The sequence below is a fragment of the Macadamia integrifolia genome, chromosome 14 (assembly GCF_013358625.1).
Source record: "Macadamia integrifolia cultivar HAES 741 chromosome 14, SCU_Mint_v3, whole genome shotgun sequence".
Taxonomy (NCBI): domain Eukaryota; kingdom Viridiplantae; phylum Streptophyta; class Magnoliopsida; order Proteales; family Proteaceae; genus Macadamia; species Macadamia integrifolia.
The window spans coordinates 13,547,556-13,566,198 of NC_056570.1; the positions used below are offsets into that span (position 1 = coordinate 13,547,556).

Sequence of the window (18,643 nt, forward strand, 5' to 3'; positions counted from 1 at the left end):
ATATTCCTGTCCTTTCTTTTCCATGGTAAAATCCTCCCTTATGGGCTTCCTTAAATGGTCTCAGATCTGGTTGTCCCATCATATTACTAAATATGTTTCCTTTTCCAATGGATGAAGTAATTTTCTTTATCTAGTGGCTATCTTCCGCCATGTGAAGGGCTGATTCAGCATTCTTACTGTTGGATATGTTTGGTATCATTTTCATTGGCCACGTTTTAAATTTGGTTGCTCATCAGAGCCATATGGTTCACAATTAATTGAATTCTTCCCGTTGTAGTTCTTAGCAGTCTAATTTTTTAACAAGATTGAATTCGACCAATAATGGAACTTTTATTTTGGCACATGCGAAAGTCCTATTGGGCTGAAATTTTATAGACTAGAGGGTACTAGATATCCACAAAGTTCAGCTGCCAACTGTACATACACATGATAGATATACTCGCCAGACAAGGAACGGTTTTATGAGATCATATGTAGGGCCAGACATAGAAGATCACTCACTTTGTGTGAGAATTGTCATTATTTTTATTATATATCTATTTGTTTGTTTTGCTTTTAGATGCTACCCTTGTTTTAATTAATTGCGACACTCACTTGTGGAGTAATGCTTTCAAGTCATATTCTGTTGTGGGATTACCTTTTTCCCTTCACATTGGTCTGGGGAATTTGTGGCTGAAACTTTCTTCCTTATTCCATTTTCAAAATGTTTTTTTTTTTTCTGAAGAGGTGTCAGATGAACCTATCATAAATAGTCATTGTCTACTGAGCAACCCTGTATTTTCCTATTACAGGAGGAATAATAGGACTTGGTGAAGCAGAGGAGGACCGAGTTGGCCTGTTGCATACATTGGCAACACTTCCTACTCATCCAGAGAGTGTTCTCATCAATGCCCTGGTTGCAGTCAAAGGCACACCTCTTCATGACCAGAAGGTACCTTTTCTTTTTTCCTTCTAATGTTTTTGATTCTGCTTGATAATGGATGAGTTTATCAATCTCTTGAAAAGCTTTTTTCTCTAGTCAGCAGTTGAAACCATAATAAATTTTATGTTAAATTATGTCAATTCAATTCATATTTTGCTTTAGGCAACTGTTTCTTGGCATTCCAGTTGTACAATTTCTTATTAAACAACGAAAATGTCGTGAAATATTGATTTCTCTTTCGCTATTCAAATCTAATGACTACAAGCTCCAACTCAAATTCCCAGAGCATCATTTGGCCAGTTCATGGTGGGCCATTGACATTTATAGGATCTTGTGGGTAAGATATTGGGTCCACTTTTTGGTTTTGCTCCCATTTCTGCATCCCTGTGTACTTCATCAGGTCCTTCCCTTGAATCACTAGTTATATTTCCCTGAGTCTGTTCAATCTCATTTAAAACTTCAAATATAGATTAACATACTCAAGAAGCTATGCTATTTCTTATGTTCATGTGGTTTCGTACAGAACAAAGTTGTAGTCCCTTTGTCCCACAATGACTGTTCTCGTTTCCATTTTGGTCCATCCAAAATTGGACCTTACCTTGAATCAGTAGATATACTTCCATGAATCTGTGCAATCATCTTCTAATTTAAACTTCAACTTTAGATTAAAATATTCAAAAGGCTATGCTATTTTCCATGTACAGATGTTTTCCTACAGAACAAAGTTGTAGTCCCTTTGTCCCACAATGACTGTCTTCTTTTCCATTTTGGGCCATCCAAAATTGGATTTGCTCCTTGTCTCTGTTAGCGCATTTCAATGTTTGAAAATAAGTGGAGAAATGTTTGCTTACACATTAATGGGACAGTGATATTGAAAAATCACTTGTTCTTCAATGCTTAGGTCACTCTTCTAAATTGTAGAATTCTTAAAATGGGACAATCATGTGGGATTGAAGGTGTTGCTAATTTTTATCAGCTCCAATATAGATCTGCATGTGCTTCTTCTTTGTATGAGTAAGGGTGTGCTTTTCTGTGGATTCAGGCACATGCTAAGCTGGAAAGGGAGGATGATTAATGTAATGCTGGATCACACTAACCTAACCCAAGATAGGTTCAGACTAACCCAACCGACCACTATTTTCAGACTCAATAACAGTATATCAACATTAACTCAGCAACAAATAAACAATGGGTATAAGAGTTCCTAAACTCCCAACAATACCCTACATATGTAGGGAAAAACCCCAGCCAAATATCACAATTGGCAACAGTCTATAACTCCTGCTGCAGACTAGAATAGAGCTTAAATTTCAGAAAATAAAATTGAAACAAAAAGACACAGAAACACTCTTAAGGGATTTGGGAGGTATTACCATCTAATGGAGGGATTGAAAATTGGGATCAGACCTCAAAATATGAGCCCAAACTGATGGCTGAATCTGTAGCTGTATCAATTCTGGAGTTAGGTCAGAGATTGGGAGATTTCCTAGATGTCACAAACCAGGCGTCAGATTAGGCCAAATTCCTGGTCGAGTGGGGGCCTTGGTGTGGTGATTTGATCCTCCAAATATCAGCCTCAACAGCCCACTGGTTGGCGAGATTGACAAGTAGTAGGGTTTTGGAGAAAACCATCCAAAACCGGAAACCGCAGTTGAGGGAAAACCTCCTTCAATGAACTATGGTGGAAGCGGCAACTTGTGGTGAGCTGGTGGATTGATGGTGATGATGAGCAGCCTCTAAGGAGTGCTTGGTTGGAGCTTTGATGATAAAATGTTACAAACTCAGAAATGGGAAGAGTAGGAGGAAAGGGGGAATGCAATAATGGCTATCGCAGCCAAGGGTATCTCACAAAGTCTCGCACCTCACAGCCTCTCACTGGACAACATTGCACAAAGCAAAGAGTTTTTCTTTTCATTAAATTGTGGCGAGAACCCAATAGCTCCACTACATATATGGTGTTAATTGCTAGAACCAAAAAGGAAAGTATTTTAGAAGGAGAAAAAGTGAGACTTAATCACCAAGCAATTAAAGTCTAACTTGTCTTTTGTTAAGTAACAAGAAAAAAAGGAAACAAATCTTAGAATAATAAAAAAGAAACAAATCAGCTTTGACCAAGGACAAGCTTGCAGCCTAAACTATCCAAAATAACCCCAAAGATTCTGGTTTTGGGAGAACTAGTAACTAATGCAGCACTAAAGACCATAGTTGTCATGGCGTCACCTAGGTGTCGTCAAAGCGGCGATTTGGCGTCCTGACAGAAAAAGAAGTTCATGGCAATGCTATGATTTACGTGACTCACAAATGGCGATCATCATTGGCTGATAGGCGTCGCTATGGTATCGCCATGGATGCCAGGTCACGCCTGATTCACTAGGCGGTTTATTTTTTGTAAATGCAGGGTGATTTTGATAGGGCTATGTTGATTTTTGATGATTTGATGTTGCTTAATGTTGGTTTTATATGTTATAGGGTATATATTGTAGGCTTGTAGCATGCTAAATAACTTTAGAAAATAGGGGAAATAAAAAAATAGCATACTAAATAAATGTAGAAAATAAGAAAAATAAAAAATGACACATGGACGATTTGACCGCCATGGCAACGCCGTAACGGGCGATTCATTGCCAAATCGATTAGCCACCCCTCCACCGCCTTGGATCGATTTGACGCTGTGACAACTATGCTAAAGACATATGCAAGGAGGAAGAAAAGGGGAGTCATCCAGGGCAAGGACAGCTAGGGATTTTTGTTTGCTTTTATGGGATCTAGTTTCTATTTTGTAGATGCTAATTTAGCTTCTAATTTTTCTAGTTTCTATTTTCAGTTTTAATAATTATGTAAGTTTCTAATTTTGTAACTATCCCATCAAAGTTATAAATAAAGAGGAGTTTTATGAATTAAACAAAGCTCTGTTGCTGCATCTCCTCTGGGAATGCTTACTTTGTGTTTGATCAAAGTGTGGGTTGGTGTGTGATCCAACGACTCCTTGTGGTGGGAAGCCCAGGAGGATCTTCTTACTATTCAAGTGTTTCTTTCTCTCTTCAAGTGGTTTACAAGGATCTACTGTGTTCTGCAAACCAGGTATTTACTTATTTCTTTTTCTTTCTCAATTCTGCCCAGAGAAAGAGGGATCAGTTAGCATCACATTCTGGTTCTGCCCAGGTCAACTCAGCCGATAGCTTGGGCTGATACTCAGGTTGGAAATTCCCCTCAACTAGGGAGGAACTCGACCCATCCCTGAGAGCCATCTGAGACCTGGTTATTGAAATATAAGATTTCTCCTTATTTTTGTCTTGTAGTGTCATGTACTCTCCAGAACTGAGATGAATAGATCTGATTTAATTCCTATTATTGTTTTGGGACCACAGAGGATTCCTGTAGTACAACCACCTTTTGAAGAGCATGTGAGGAGTTACTTTGACAATACATACCATAGGCATTTAGGAGACTCACAGAAGTTCAAGCTTGACCTCAAGGAGTATGATGGTAAAAATGACCCCCAAGTGTTCTATGATTGCATAGCTGCATTGGATGATTATTTTGATTACTATGACCTATCTGAGGAACAAAAAATTAAACTAGCTCATGCTAAGCTAGTTGAGGCTGCCCGTGATTGGTGGAGAACCTATGAGCATGAATTGGAAGACAGTCATAGAGAACCTACTACATAGGAGGAGATGAAGCAAGAACTGTCTGACAAGTACTTGCCACTTAACTTTAATGCTCGCATACATGACTAGATGAGCTCTTTTCGTCAAGGGAATATGATTGTTGCAGAGTATGTGAACAAATTTGATGCATTTTATTCTCATACATGCATTAGGAAAAATGAGAGGCAATTACTTTCTCGGTTTTGATTGGGATTGCCAGCTGAAATTAATTGGGGAATTGGTGTTGCTGATATTTATACAATGAAAGATTGTTTTGATAAAGCTCTTCGAGCATAGGAACTCATGATACCTACAAGTAGAAGGTTTGGATATCAAGCTGGGGAGGTCAAGAAAAATTTTCTAGCTACTAAACCTAACCTTGCAACACCCCCAAGAGCCACAATTACTCCATGGGTTGATTACAAAGGAAAGGCACCTATGACAAGCAACAACAATGTACAATGTTTTCATTGCCAAGAGATTGGACACTTTGCTAAGGCTTGTCCACATAAATAGAGGGTTAATACTCTTGCTGATATTGAAGAAACCAATGGGAAAGATGATTCACTCTTTTTCCATACCTCTTGGATGACGATGATGATGGTGGGGATGACCATGACTGTGAGGATGCTAATGATGATGGCACTTATGGTATTATCATTACTCGTATTTTGGTGGCTGAAACCAAAGGAGAGGATTGGCGACGTAATTGTATCTTCTATAGCCATATGAAATTCGTGGATCGTACTTATTTAGTGATAATTGACAGTGGTAGCTGTGTCAATGTCACTTTAGAAGCCTTTGTGAAGAAAGCCAACTTGAAGCTTGAACCACATCCTCAACCTTATATGGTATCGTTGCTGAATGGAAATACCTTAGAGGTAAATAAATGGTCCTCAGTTCCTTTGAAGCTTTACCAGTGTGAAGAAAATGTTTGGTGTGATGTAATTCCAATGAAGCTCACAGATGTGTTGTTTAGTCATTCGTGTATGATAATGATGCTATAGTTGGGGGAAAGAAAAATCTATGTTCATTTGAATGGAAGGGTGTTCCTACAACTTTCTATCCGGTAAATGTTCCCACTGAAATGCGATGACGAAGGGCTCTAAGGTCAAACCAAAAGGTCATTGAGACTGAGAAGAAGGTAGTAGCTATGCCTATGAAGGATTTGCTAACTATTCCCCACAAGCAATTTATACACACAAGTCAGAAAACGGGCATGGTAATGGCTCTTGTTACTCTGGAAGTCACTCCCTAACCTGAGGTAACTTATAGCATGCCTATCAAAGAGCTTTTATTTGATTTTTCTGATTTGGTACCTGATGAGCTTCTAGATGAGCTACCACCCATGCTTGATATACAATGTTCTATTGACTTGGTACCCAGTTCGGTCTTACCTAACCTCCCTCCTACAGACTTAGTCCTACTGAACATGCCGAGCTAAAATGGCAAGTGGATGGGCTATTACAAAAAAGATTCATTGAGGAGAGTCTGAGTCCTTGTGCGGTACCAGCTTTACTCATGTCGAAGAAGGATGATTCTTGGCATATATGTGTGGACATTCGAGCTATCAACAAGATAACAGTCAAGTATAGAGTTCCTATTCCACGACTTGATGACATGTTGGACATGCTGTCCGAAGCTAAGATCTTCTCCAAATTGGATCTTAGGAGTGGCTACCATCAGATTCACATTAGTTTTGGGGACAAATGGAAGACCACCTTCAAATCCAAGGATGGCTTGTATGAGTGGAAAGTCATGCCTTTCGGTCTGACGAATGCACTTAGCACCTTCATGCATATCATAACACAGGTACTTCATCTTTTTATTGGTCGCTTTTTGGTTGTTTACTTAAAAGATATTTTGATTTATAGTAAGAACCAAGAAGAGCACATTGACCACTTGAAGAAAGTCTTGAGAGTACTCCGCAAAGAAAAGCTCTACATAAATCTCAAGAAGTGCTCCTTTATGCTGCCCAAGGTTGTGTTCCTTGGATTCATTTTGTCATCTAAAGGTGTTGAAGCTGATCCAGAGAAGATCAAGAGTATCACTGATTGGCCTGTACCAAAGACATTGACAAAAGTCCGTAGCTTCCATGGTTTGGCGTCCTTCTACGAGAGATTTATTTGGAACTTTAGTGCAGTTATGGCACCCATTACCAAATGCATGAAATAAAGTAAAGGAAAGTTTGAATGGATAGCTGCAGTAACCAAAGCCTTCATTCTTGTCAAGAAGAAGATGACAGAGGCTCTGATCCTACGCCTACCTAACTTTGGCAGAGTATTTGAAGTAGTTATAGATACTTCACTATTGGTCTAGGAGGAGTGTTGGTGCAAGGAGGACACCCCATCGCGAGAAATTGAATGAAGCTAAGAAACACTACTTGACTTCTGATCTGGAATTATATGCAGTTGTCCAAGTGCTACGCCATTGGAGACACCACCTCATCAGTAAGGAGTTCATTCTATATACTGATCATGAGGCATTGAAGCATCTTCATTCCCAAAATTCGATTAGCCACCAGCATGCCAAATGGTAGCTTACTTGCAGGAGTTCATGTTTATCATGAAGTACAAGGCCGGAAAAGAGAACATAGTGGCTGATGCACTTAGACGGAAAGTGCGAACACAGTGGCTGATGCACTTAGGTGGAAAGTGCTCACACTTAACACATTTTTAGCACATGTTATTCACATTGATCAGATACGAGGAGAATACAAATCTGATCCTAATTTCAGTATTGTTTTCGCGGAATTACAACAAGGTGGACAACACCAAAATATTCAATTCATGAAGGGTATTTGTTCTTTGGCACACGGTTATGCATTCTAAATTCTTCCCTACGTCACCACATCATATGAAAATTACATGGAGGAGGTTTGGGAGGACATTTTGGGAAGGATAAGACTCTTGTACAGGTAACCAATCGATACTATTGGCCACGCATTGCACAGGATGTCGACAATGTGATCAAGAGGTGTCGTATATGTCAGTTAGAAAAAGGGGGAAAGCAAAATACTTGGACTACTCCTTATAAGAGAGCGATATGATTCCATTATGGTGGTTGTGGATTGCTTCTCTAATATGGCCCACTTTATACCATGTCGTAAAACCTTTGATGCATATCAGGTTGCAAAGCTCTTCTTCAAAGAAGTAGGGCGACTACATGGGTTGGCTGCTAGTATTGTGTCTGATTGTGATGCCAAGTTTATGAGTTATTTTTGGAAGACATTGTGGCTGAAAACAAATACAAAGCTGAAGTTTTCAACCTCATTTCATCCACAGACTGACGGATAGACAGAGGTGGTGAATAGAAGCTTGGAAAATCTGTTGAGATGTTTGGTTCGAGATTATAAGAAGACGTGGCCTTCCATCCTTGACATTGCTGAGTTTGCCTACAACAATTCAGTGAACAGGACAACGAGTTATACTCCTTTTGAGATCTTGCTTGGAGTTCAGCTTAAGTGGCCTATTTATCTTGTCACTCCCACCTTAAGCTCGAGTTAGCCTTAAGGCTGATGAGTTCTTGCGCTATATTACTGAGGTGCATTCCAATGTTTGACGGCGTATTGCCTAGAATAATGAGGTGTGTAAGGGCTTTAATTGATTGTCATCAGCGTTATGTGGAGTTGAAACCCGAGGACATGGTGATGATACATGTCAATCTTGAACAGTTCCAACGGGTGTCAATACTAAACTCCACCCACAAAAAATGGGCCTCTATAAGGTGTTGAAACGTATAGGGCCTAATGCTTATGTGCTTGACTTGCCTAATGATATGACCATAAGCAATGTGTTTAATGTGGTTGATCTTCATCTTTATGTTGGACATCATTCGGATGACGGAGACACAAAGCAAATGTTGCGGCTGCCCCAACTTAAGCCACCTACAACTAATGTCATTGAAGATGTCTTGGATGATAATCACAAGACTACTTGTCGTGGTACCAGCTATCACTCATTCCTTGTCAAGTGGAAGGGCTGTCCCCTTAGTGACTATACTTGGATTCATGCTGATGACTTCAAACAACTTGATCCCGACTTGTGCGAACGCTACATGTCCATCACGCATTCGACGGAGACGAATGTTTTCAAGCTGGGGAGAGTTGATGTAGCATTAAAGACATATGCAAGAAGGAAGAAAATGGGAGTTGGCCATGGCAAGGACTGCTAGGGATTTTTGCTTGCTTTGATGGGATCTAGTTTCTATTTCAGTGTTCAGTAGTTTCTATTTTCAGTAGCTATTAATTTAGCTTCTAATTTTCCTAGTTTCTATTTTCAGTTTTAGTAACTAGAAGACTTACTATTTTACAAGTTTCCTATTTCAGTTTTTAGTAACTATGTAAGGTTCTAATTTTGTAACCATCCCATCAAAGTTATAAATAAAGAGGAGGGCTCCCATTAAGCCCCACGATTTTATGAATTAAACAAAGCTCTGTTGCTGCATCTCCTCTGGGAATGCTTACTTTGTGTTTGATCAAAGTGTGGGTTGGTGTGTGATCCAACGACTCCTTGCTGTGGGAAGCCCATGAGGATCTTCTTACTATTCAAGTGTTTCTTTCTCTCTTCAAGTGGTTTACAAGGATCTACTGTGTTCTGCAAACCAGGAATTTACTTATTTCTTTTTCTTTCTCAATTCTACCCAGAGAAAGAGGGATCAGTTAGCATCACATTCTGGTTCTACCCAGGTCAACTCAGCCGATAGCTTGGGCTGATACTCAGGTTGGAAATTCCCCTCAACTAGGGAGGAACTCGACCCATCCCTGAGAGCCATCTGGGACATGGTTATTGAAATATAAGATTTCTCCTTATTTTTGTCTTTTAGTGGCCTGTACTGTCCAGAACTGAGATCTATAGAACTGATTTAATTCCTATTTTTATTTTGGGATATGATTCATGTTACTAAGCTGGGTTGGTTTGTCAATTCTAGTTCTACATTAGTAACTGCCAGCCGCAAGGGCTGGCCCAGTCAAAGTCTGGTTGGCCCAAAGGCCTAAAGGTCTTGGTCACTAGGGGGGATATGAACCTGACCCTTTTGGATTCCTCTGGCTATACTTCAGCGTAGGAATTGATCTACATGAGATCCCCCCCTCTCAAAGGCCTTTGACTTTAAGGAATGAAGGACGAACATGGAGCGGTTGTAGAGATTTGGGTTGAGACGCGCCACCCCGCATCATAGTGAAGTTGTTTTCAAGGACGTCTTCAATCTTTTCATTCGACAGGGGCTAAAAATTGAGGAAGCTGTAGTGTGTGCTCAGTGTCATCCTCGTCTGAATGGCTAATCTTCATGTCTTGAGGCAACTCTAACATGTAAGCATTAGGCCCAATACGTTTCAGCACCTTCAATTGGACCCATTTTATGAGGATGCAGCTTGTGATTCCAAAGCTATACGAACCACCATCACATATTCTGGCTGAAATTCAATGAAAAGACAATGCTGGTTAATGGCTGCCTTGTATCCATCATTACTAATGCAGCGCGGTGACAAACATCAGTGTGAATATCTATAATGTGTCGTTAAAACTCATCCGCCTTAAAGGTCACGTGTACGTGAGGGGTGTAATTATACCAAATCCATATGTATTGTACACGAACTCGGCAATGTCAAGGAGTAGCATCAACGGGGATCTCCACGCAGATTCAAGCCTAAGCCAATCTATTTTGGGTGAGAGTTCTATGACCAAAGTAAAGGGGCTTTTCAATCATAGAGCCAATGATGCTAAGGCCATGCGTGCACCAATAGTGAAGAGGAAGCTTCAGGAGGGAGATCCATATCAGATGCTTTGTAATCCACTTTGTAAAGGGAGACATGTTGGTCCCATTGTTGAAGGAAAATAGGCTTTTTGAGCACGATTCCTTTCATCTTGATTAGAGAAGTTGAAAATAAAAATTCTGTTGTCAATTAGGAATGCAAAGAGCACAGACAGAAACCGACCAGGGATTCATTGAAGAAGTGAGGACCTTAGGAGGACTACTTGATCCAAAATTGACGATCATCTGTCGCTTCTAGCCCTAGTTCTTGAAGAATCACCAAAAGTTTCTTTTTTCTTGCAACTACATAGACAATTGTGATAGCAATCTTTCTGCCAGATTTCTTAATAAACAAATTGTGGTCGGCATTGGTTTGAGAGTAGCTTGTAGCAATCATGGCCTTGTGCCCATATAATGCACGCTTCATCTTGCACATCTTCCCTTGGGTTTTAGATCAAGTGAATCTAGGAGGAATATCCGTATACAGTTCCTCCTCAATTACCCCATTTATGGAATGAATTCTTCACGTCCAGCTGTTGAAAGTCCCAGCCTAAGTTAACAGCATAGGATAAGATAACGGACAGTTTTGATTTCTCACCAGCAGGGAGCTGTTCTAGGGTTAGCGTCGCCTAGGAGGTAGCAAACTTTGCCCACAATCTCTGGTTCAACTGATCGGAAGTAAACCTTCAGCCTAGCTTTCTTAGAAAAGAATAACAAGAGGGGAAAAGAAAGAAGACTAAAAGAATTGAAAAGAGAAGAGAAGGAGAGAGCTATACAAGCAGCCATGGTTCCATATCAAGCTATTAAATCAATTTTCCATTCCAAAAATCTAGTCCCATAATTGGGTACAAAATTCTATTTAAAGACTTAGAAATAACCTACCTTCCTATTCTAAAACTAAAACAAAAATGGGATCCAAATCAAATAAAACTTGACTCTCAATCTATTTTAAAAAAGGAAATAAACCAAACACAAAACGGTAACTAAATAATCCTTCGCCCAATTGCATCAATTAGCATTCTGCTTAACTGTTAAGACCCACTTACAATCAACTGTCTTCTTCTATGAGGGAAGACGCACTAAATCCCATGTGTCGTTCTTCCTTTGAGCCTGCTTCTCCTCAACCATAGCTGTTTGTCATTGTGAGTCTGCACTCGCTTCCTACCAAGTATGGGGAATAGACATAGAGAACAAAGAGGACACGAAACTATAGCAGGATGGAGAAAGTGAGTCAAACGAAATAGTTTTAGGAATAGGATTTACAGTGCAGGACCTAGTGCCTTTGTGAATAGCAATATGTAACTTAAGAGTAGGGTTAACACTAACAATTGGAACATCAACAAGTGGGGGAAGAGAATTACTTGTGCCTGAGCGAATTGGATCAAGTTTTTGAGGAGACGACTAGCATGGTAGAGTAGGTGCATGATGTGTAGTGGTCTGGGTCTGTTGTCTGCGACCATAACACGCATCTTTGGACAAGGCCGAGCTGGAGTAGGAGTGGTAGTCTACCCATTAAATGGAACATCAATAAGGATAACAAATGATAGTATATCAAGTTCAAGAGGTGGCACATCTTCCACTATGGAAGAAGACTCCCCCTGAAGAGGTGGCGTAGTGTAGTAAGATGTAGATTGGTGAAAGACAACATTTATAGTCACAAACCAACGTCGAGTGGGAGGATGATAACATCAATAGCCTTCATGAGTGGCAGAGTACCATAAAAAAAGCACCCGATACCACGAAGATCTAACTTCCTATGAGGATGATGGTCATGAGCATAACAGATGCAACCAAATACCTTAGGAGGAACAAGAAAAGCAGAAGAGCCCTAGAGAAGATCCAGAGGAAGCGGAAGTCAAAGACCCGAGAAGGCATTCTGTTGATAAAAAAATAGTAGTGAGAACCGTGTCACTCCAGTATTAGGGAGGAGCATGCATCTCAAACATGAGAGTGTGCGACCTCACAAAGGTGGTGATTCTTCTGATCAGTAACACCATTCTGAGTTGGAGTATCGACACAACTAGTCTGATGAACCATCCCATGAGCGGAATGATAATCCTGAAAAAACCCTTCGAAGTATTCATGACTATTAACAGACGTAACCAAATACCTTAGGAGGAACAGGAAAAGCAGAAGAGCCCTAGAGAAGATCCAGAGGAAGCGGAAGTCAAGGACCCAAGAAGGCATTCTGTTGATAAAAAAAACAGCAGTGAGAACTGCGTCACTCCAGTATTGGGAAGGAGCATGCATCTCAAACATGAGAGTGTGCGACCTCACAAAGGTGGTGATTCTTCTGCTTAGCAACATCATTCCGAGTTGGAGTATCGACACAACTAGTCTGATGAACCATCACATGAGTGGAAAGATAATCCTGAAAAGATCCTTCGAAATATTCATGACTATTGTCACTTCGAAGAATCTTAATAGTAGCACTTAATTGGTCTGCTTTATGTGGTGAAACTAATGAAAAACCTCGCTCTTGGTGCGCATCATATAGACTCAAGTGGATCGAGAATGGCAGTCGATAAAAGAAACAAACCACCGAAAATCATTTATAGACACATAATGGGATGGACCCTAAATATCAAAACGTATCAATAAAAAATGAGTGGCACTTTTATTAGCATAAATAGAATCAGTGAATCGATTTTGTTTGGTCAATACACATACCTCCCAAAAAATACTCGAATTACAATGCTTAAAAGAATGAAAAAACCTAGCTAAAGTCCTCAAAGGAGGATGTCCCAACCAACTGTGCCACTATAGTAACTCAAACATGGGAGGTGACGGAGAAGATGTTTGGAGAGCCTGACTAGAGACAGAAGAGTCATCATCAAGCAGATACAGACCATTGCACACCCTACCAGAGCCAATCATTGCCCTTGTCACCAGAACTTAAAAAACACAATGAGAAGAGAAAAAAATGTTCCTTTGCAATTAAGACTTGAAGCGAGACTAATAATGGACAATAAAATAGTATGAAAGGATGGAACATACAAAATAGTTGAAAGAGTTAAAGTAGGTTTACAACTAACAAAGTCCTTTCCCAAAGTAGTGGAATGATTCCTGTTAACCAATCTGACCTTACCATTACCAGAACAGGAAGTATACTGAGAGAAAAGAGCTAAAGAGCCTGTCATGTGATCTGATGCTCCAGAGTCAATAATCCAAGGGGTAGACTAGACAAATGTACAATGATCACAAAAATAGATGCCTGAACTAGATGGATTGGAGTTAGTAGAACTCGTTGTTGCAGATGCTAGAGGATCCACAAGAATCAGAAGAAGCCGAAAGGTAATAAGCTCTTCAGATGATAGATATGTTGCTAAAATGCTTGGTGTAAAAAGAGTTAGAGGCCTCATTATGGTTGGCCTGACCAGGATTACCACGCCCCTTTCCATGATGTTTTCTAGATGTATTTGCAGGGCTACCATGAAGCTTCTAACAATGCTCCTTGGTATGACACTCCTTGCCATAATAGTCGCACTTTATAGGTGCTCTGGTAAAGAGCCACCAGAGTATGGGGCTATGTTGTAGGACTGAGTGCCAAAGGCAAAAGCAAATCTCTCTGTGGGAGCGGCAATAGGCTGTGGGAATAGTAGTTCGGTGCATGTCCTCAAGTTGTATCATAAAGTGGGCTTGCTCCAAAATAAGAAAGGGAGACTGACTCGGAACATGAGCCCACAGTTGGTCGTATTCCACATTCAGCCCTACCAGGAAATAATAGACTCTGATCTTGTTTTCCCATTTCTAGAAGGTAGTGATATCAATAGGAGTGGTGGGAACATACTCCTCATAGAAGTGTAACTCATGCGATGAGTTCGCAAATCATAATAGTACTGATAGAGTTAGCCCCTTTTGCTTCAGATCGTGACCTGAGTATCATTCCCAATCTAGGAGTAAATGTTTTGTATATACTTTTATATCTTCATTGTGGAGTCAAGGAGGAGATAACCATGAGCAATTTGTGGTTGCATAATTGATAAGGAAAACTATGACAAGAGAGTTTGCACAATCCCATTTATCAATATCAGTAACTGTGGTAGGCTGCTTTATGGTTCCAGTAAGATATCCATAATTATCATGGGACTTGATGAAGATACAACACGAGTGTGACCACATAAGATATTAGCATCAAGCATGATAGCACATGGAGGGAATGTGGGAAGGGTGCCGGAGTTGTCCCCACCAGTGGTAGCAGTTGAGCTCGCAGACCCAGACATGATTACCACTCAAAGAGGTTGCAGAGATGGACGAAACAAGCTAACACACCAACCATAGGTAGAAGAAGCACCAAAAAAATGGAAAACCCTTAAAAACACAAAAATCGATAAAGGGAGAAAACCCTGACAAAATCGATTTTGGGTAAAGCTATGCAACAAAGTCTTGAGACGGTAATGTGGCTAATACATACCACAAAAACAATCAATAGAACCAACTGGAATCATCTTCAAGACGATCGATGCATCAAATGGGAAGAAAAACCCTGATATCAAAAGTTGACCAGGGTAAAAAAACCTTAAAAAATCGATAAAAAGGGTGAACTAGGTCTCTCAGATCATTAGAGAGGAGAGATCTAGGAGCCTAGGAAAGAAGATGGAAGGGGCTATAGACCTCCCTTGGTAGTTTAAGAGTACCATTGAGAGAGGGAGGCGATAGAAGAAGAGGTGAGAAAGAGAGATGATGGAGGGAGGCGCAGGTGGGAGGCACTAAGCACAAAAACAAAAAAGAGAGAGTGGCGAGAGTGAAAGAGATGAGAGCCGTTAGGGTTTGGATCTAGGGTTCTGATACCATGTTGAATGGCATAATGACTTGTGTCTAATGGATACAAATCAGTTCTATATATAATATGGAAGAGAACATTCCAGAAATGAGTACAAGATTAAAATACCCCTAACAGACAATTCTACTTTTGCACCCATTTACAATAGGTAGTGTTGTCCGTTTGACAAGATGAAATATAAGTGATCTTTATACGACATATACATAGAGCTCAAACTGAGAAGCCACATATATGATATATCCTAATCAAGAGATCCAGTTAAGGAACCATAAGTCCTTAGACTATACTACTAGCCATTGGGAAGCCTCTCCCACCGACACCCTTTGCTTATTGTTGACCTTTATGGTAAAACTATTAAAAGAGAAATTACATCATCTAAAAAGATCAGATGAACTCTTCACTATAAACTCTTAACAATACTACTTACCCACTATGTTATAAGAATTTGTCTTCATCATCACATATTCACATGTATCTAAATTAGCGGCATGACTAAGGACCATATCCATGGAGAAATGCTGAATGATTCTTTAATAGTAGAAACTCTATATTTGAAAATAAATTAGTGCTTTCCATTTAAACAAGATTATGGATTTGAATTGAGATGAGCAATGTCTTTCCTGCTTCTACAAAACATTGATCCTATACAGTTTTTATTGTTATATATTTGTCTACTGCTGGCCGATTTGTTTCCTTTTTTTGAAAGAAAGCAACACATTCTGTGCTTTTGTAATATACTAATATTTCACCAAGCTCTATTGACCTAGCATCGTTTGAGCTGGTTCCCAATCAGCAGTTAATCCATACGCCAGGGTTCTAGGTATCGGTATACATCTGGATACCAAACTGATACAACTACCAAAATGGGTCGCTCATATCAGTCAATAAGTGGATTTTTGATCTTGAATTGGTCCAATACTCCCGATGCTAGGTCAATAGAGCGTGGTAATATACTAATTTTACCAAGCTCTATCGACCTAGCTAGAATGCTCTCTCTCCTTCACTAGTGGGCTTGAATTTGTCTTGTCCTGCATGGCTATCCGTAACATTTAATACAATTTTCCTTAACACATGTACTTGAAAATCTAATGTTGGGCTACCTTTTTTTTTTTTTTCAGCCAGTTGAAGTATGGGAGATGATTCGGATGATTGGCACTGCTTGAATTGTGATGCTGAAGGCAATGGTGAGACTGTCAGCTGGCGGGTAATTTTCCATGGCTGAGCAAGCAATATGTTTCCGTGCTGGTGCTAATTCCATTTTTACCGGTGAGAAGCTGTTGACGACAGTCAACAATGATTTTGATGCTGATCAACTGATGTTCAAGGTGCTTGGACTTATTCCTAAAGCTCCATCTTTTTCTGATAAGAATCTCACTTCAGAAGTACAGATATGTGAAGAAGAAGCACTCGCTACTTCCGGCTAAGATTATTGTTGATTCACTAGAATGTATCTCTTCTTGACCAAGATAAATATTACCCTATAGCTAATTTAAGTTGAAATTAAAGAGAAGTTTTATTATTGCCATCCTTTGTTTAAGTTTTATTATTGCCATCCTTTATTCCTGAGCAGATATATAATGGTCCACCCTAATGAAAATTTTGGCATCATCAATCCCCAGCCACCACGAACCCACCCCCTCTCCCCCGTCCTCCCCACTAACCCCCCCAAAAAAAAAAAAGGGAAAATTTTCCCTTCACGTGGGTGAAGGGTTCCCAAGGTGTGTGTCCTTCTCCCCTTAGGAGTAGTAGGTTGGCCATTGGCCCTGCAATGCCTACTAAGGGCCGTTGTAGGATACATTAGCAACCAAAAAAACAAGTAAAAATGGTGCACGTAATGCGTGGTCAATTGGTTATATCTATTGTCATTGGGTTAGTTTAATTAAAAAGAAGTTATTGTCTTTGTGGGTTTGTAAAAGTAATGGAAGGCCTGAAAAAAAAAAAAAAAGGATGCAGTAATTGGGAGTCATAGGTTAATTATGGGATACAGGATACTTTGATGGATTAGTGTGAGGATTTATCATTTAGAGAAAATACCCCCAACCCTCTTTAGATAGACCTAAAAGAGGGTAGAGAGGTCCCTAAAGCACATACGACATTCTCCTCAATACAAAAGAATCGAAGAATTATAAACAACATAATAAATCATACGGGCTGCATCATTATTCACGAGCATTTGGCTCATTAGAAAATCCGAAGGGCTGCATCATTATCCAGAAGAGAATTTAGCTCATTAAAAAAATTGAAGGAAGGATTTTATCTCCACATCACATGTAGCAACAAAACCCATAAAAATAAGTCATAAAGTTGGTAAATCTCAAAATAATGAATAATTTTTTTTATTTGATTGAATAATTGAGTTAGGAAACAGCCTCTTCGTGAAGTGTGGTAAGGTTTGTGTACATTATGATCATCCAAGAACTTGCAATTGCGGGCGCCCCGTGCATTTGGTAAATCCATTTCTGTATAACTAATTAGATTTAGTATTTTGCATCTTTTTTATGATCTACTCTAATAACTATAAGTGCATGTATATATTTATTTCTTTTCATTTTTTTTTTTTTTTGGGTAGAAGAGGGAAGGGCTGTTGAGTTTTAGAGAATCATTTGCTCCAATTTGAAAAAAAAATCTCAAATCTTAGAGCGGAGCAATCACCCTAAGAAACATCCCTTCTCTCTGAAGGAGCCTTATATATGAATGTAATTTCAATGGGTATATTAACACAAAAGGCATAGATTTTGACTGATTTCTTCCGCTCAAGCTCGTTTATGTTTCAAGTTATCGACCAGAGCCCAACCCGACCCAACTAACCTCACCTTGGGTTTTAAACCTTCATCCAAACCTGAGCCTCGAGCCTGAAAAAAGTCCTGAACTTGTATGTATTTTTGGGTTGGACTTATGAGGTTCGAGTGAAACTGCCCAAATGTCCAAAACCTATGAGTAAACCAGAAAATGGGGCGATCAGAGGCCATTAAATCCACTTAATAAAATATAAAACATATTGCTAGCTTTTAATCGAACTGGGTCTTGACCCGGATCATTCGTGGGTCATCCACTTGGAACAAATATAATCCCACTAGGAATAGGAACTCTAGCTAGCTAGATCTTAATAAATAAGAGGTTTAGCCACAACGAAACAAAATTTTTGACTTAATCTCAAGATCTCTATCTTTCTCTCCCTATTATCTTTTGTCTCTCACAAATCAGAGTATCTCTAAGGATCTCTATTGCTATCATTGCATTTGGAAGGTTGAACTTTGCCTAGCGAGATCGTCGCAAACCATCGATCATCACGATCGTACATAAATGACGCATATGACAACCAAATCCATTCTGCTACGAGGAAAGCTACATTAAGACAATTCTAAATCTCTATTTACTTTCTGTTTTACATTGGTATCAGAGACATAGGTTTGATTGTGCATTGCTGCCAACACCTCATAGCATGATCATGAAAGATTGCATGCAATTGTGTTTCGTCGTGATTCAAGACCGTGACTTGGCGGCATGCTTTTTGTGCACATCACAGTTGCAGTGGAA

The 18,643-nt window shown here is 39.6% G+C and overlaps 1 pseudogene; it reads left to right on the forward strand.

The window, feature by feature from the left end:
* LOC122062034 overlaps positions 1 to 16,631 on the forward strand; it is a 47,357-nt pseudogene extending 30,726 nt beyond the window's left edge.
* Positions 16,632 to 18,643: the final 2,012 nt, after the last annotated feature.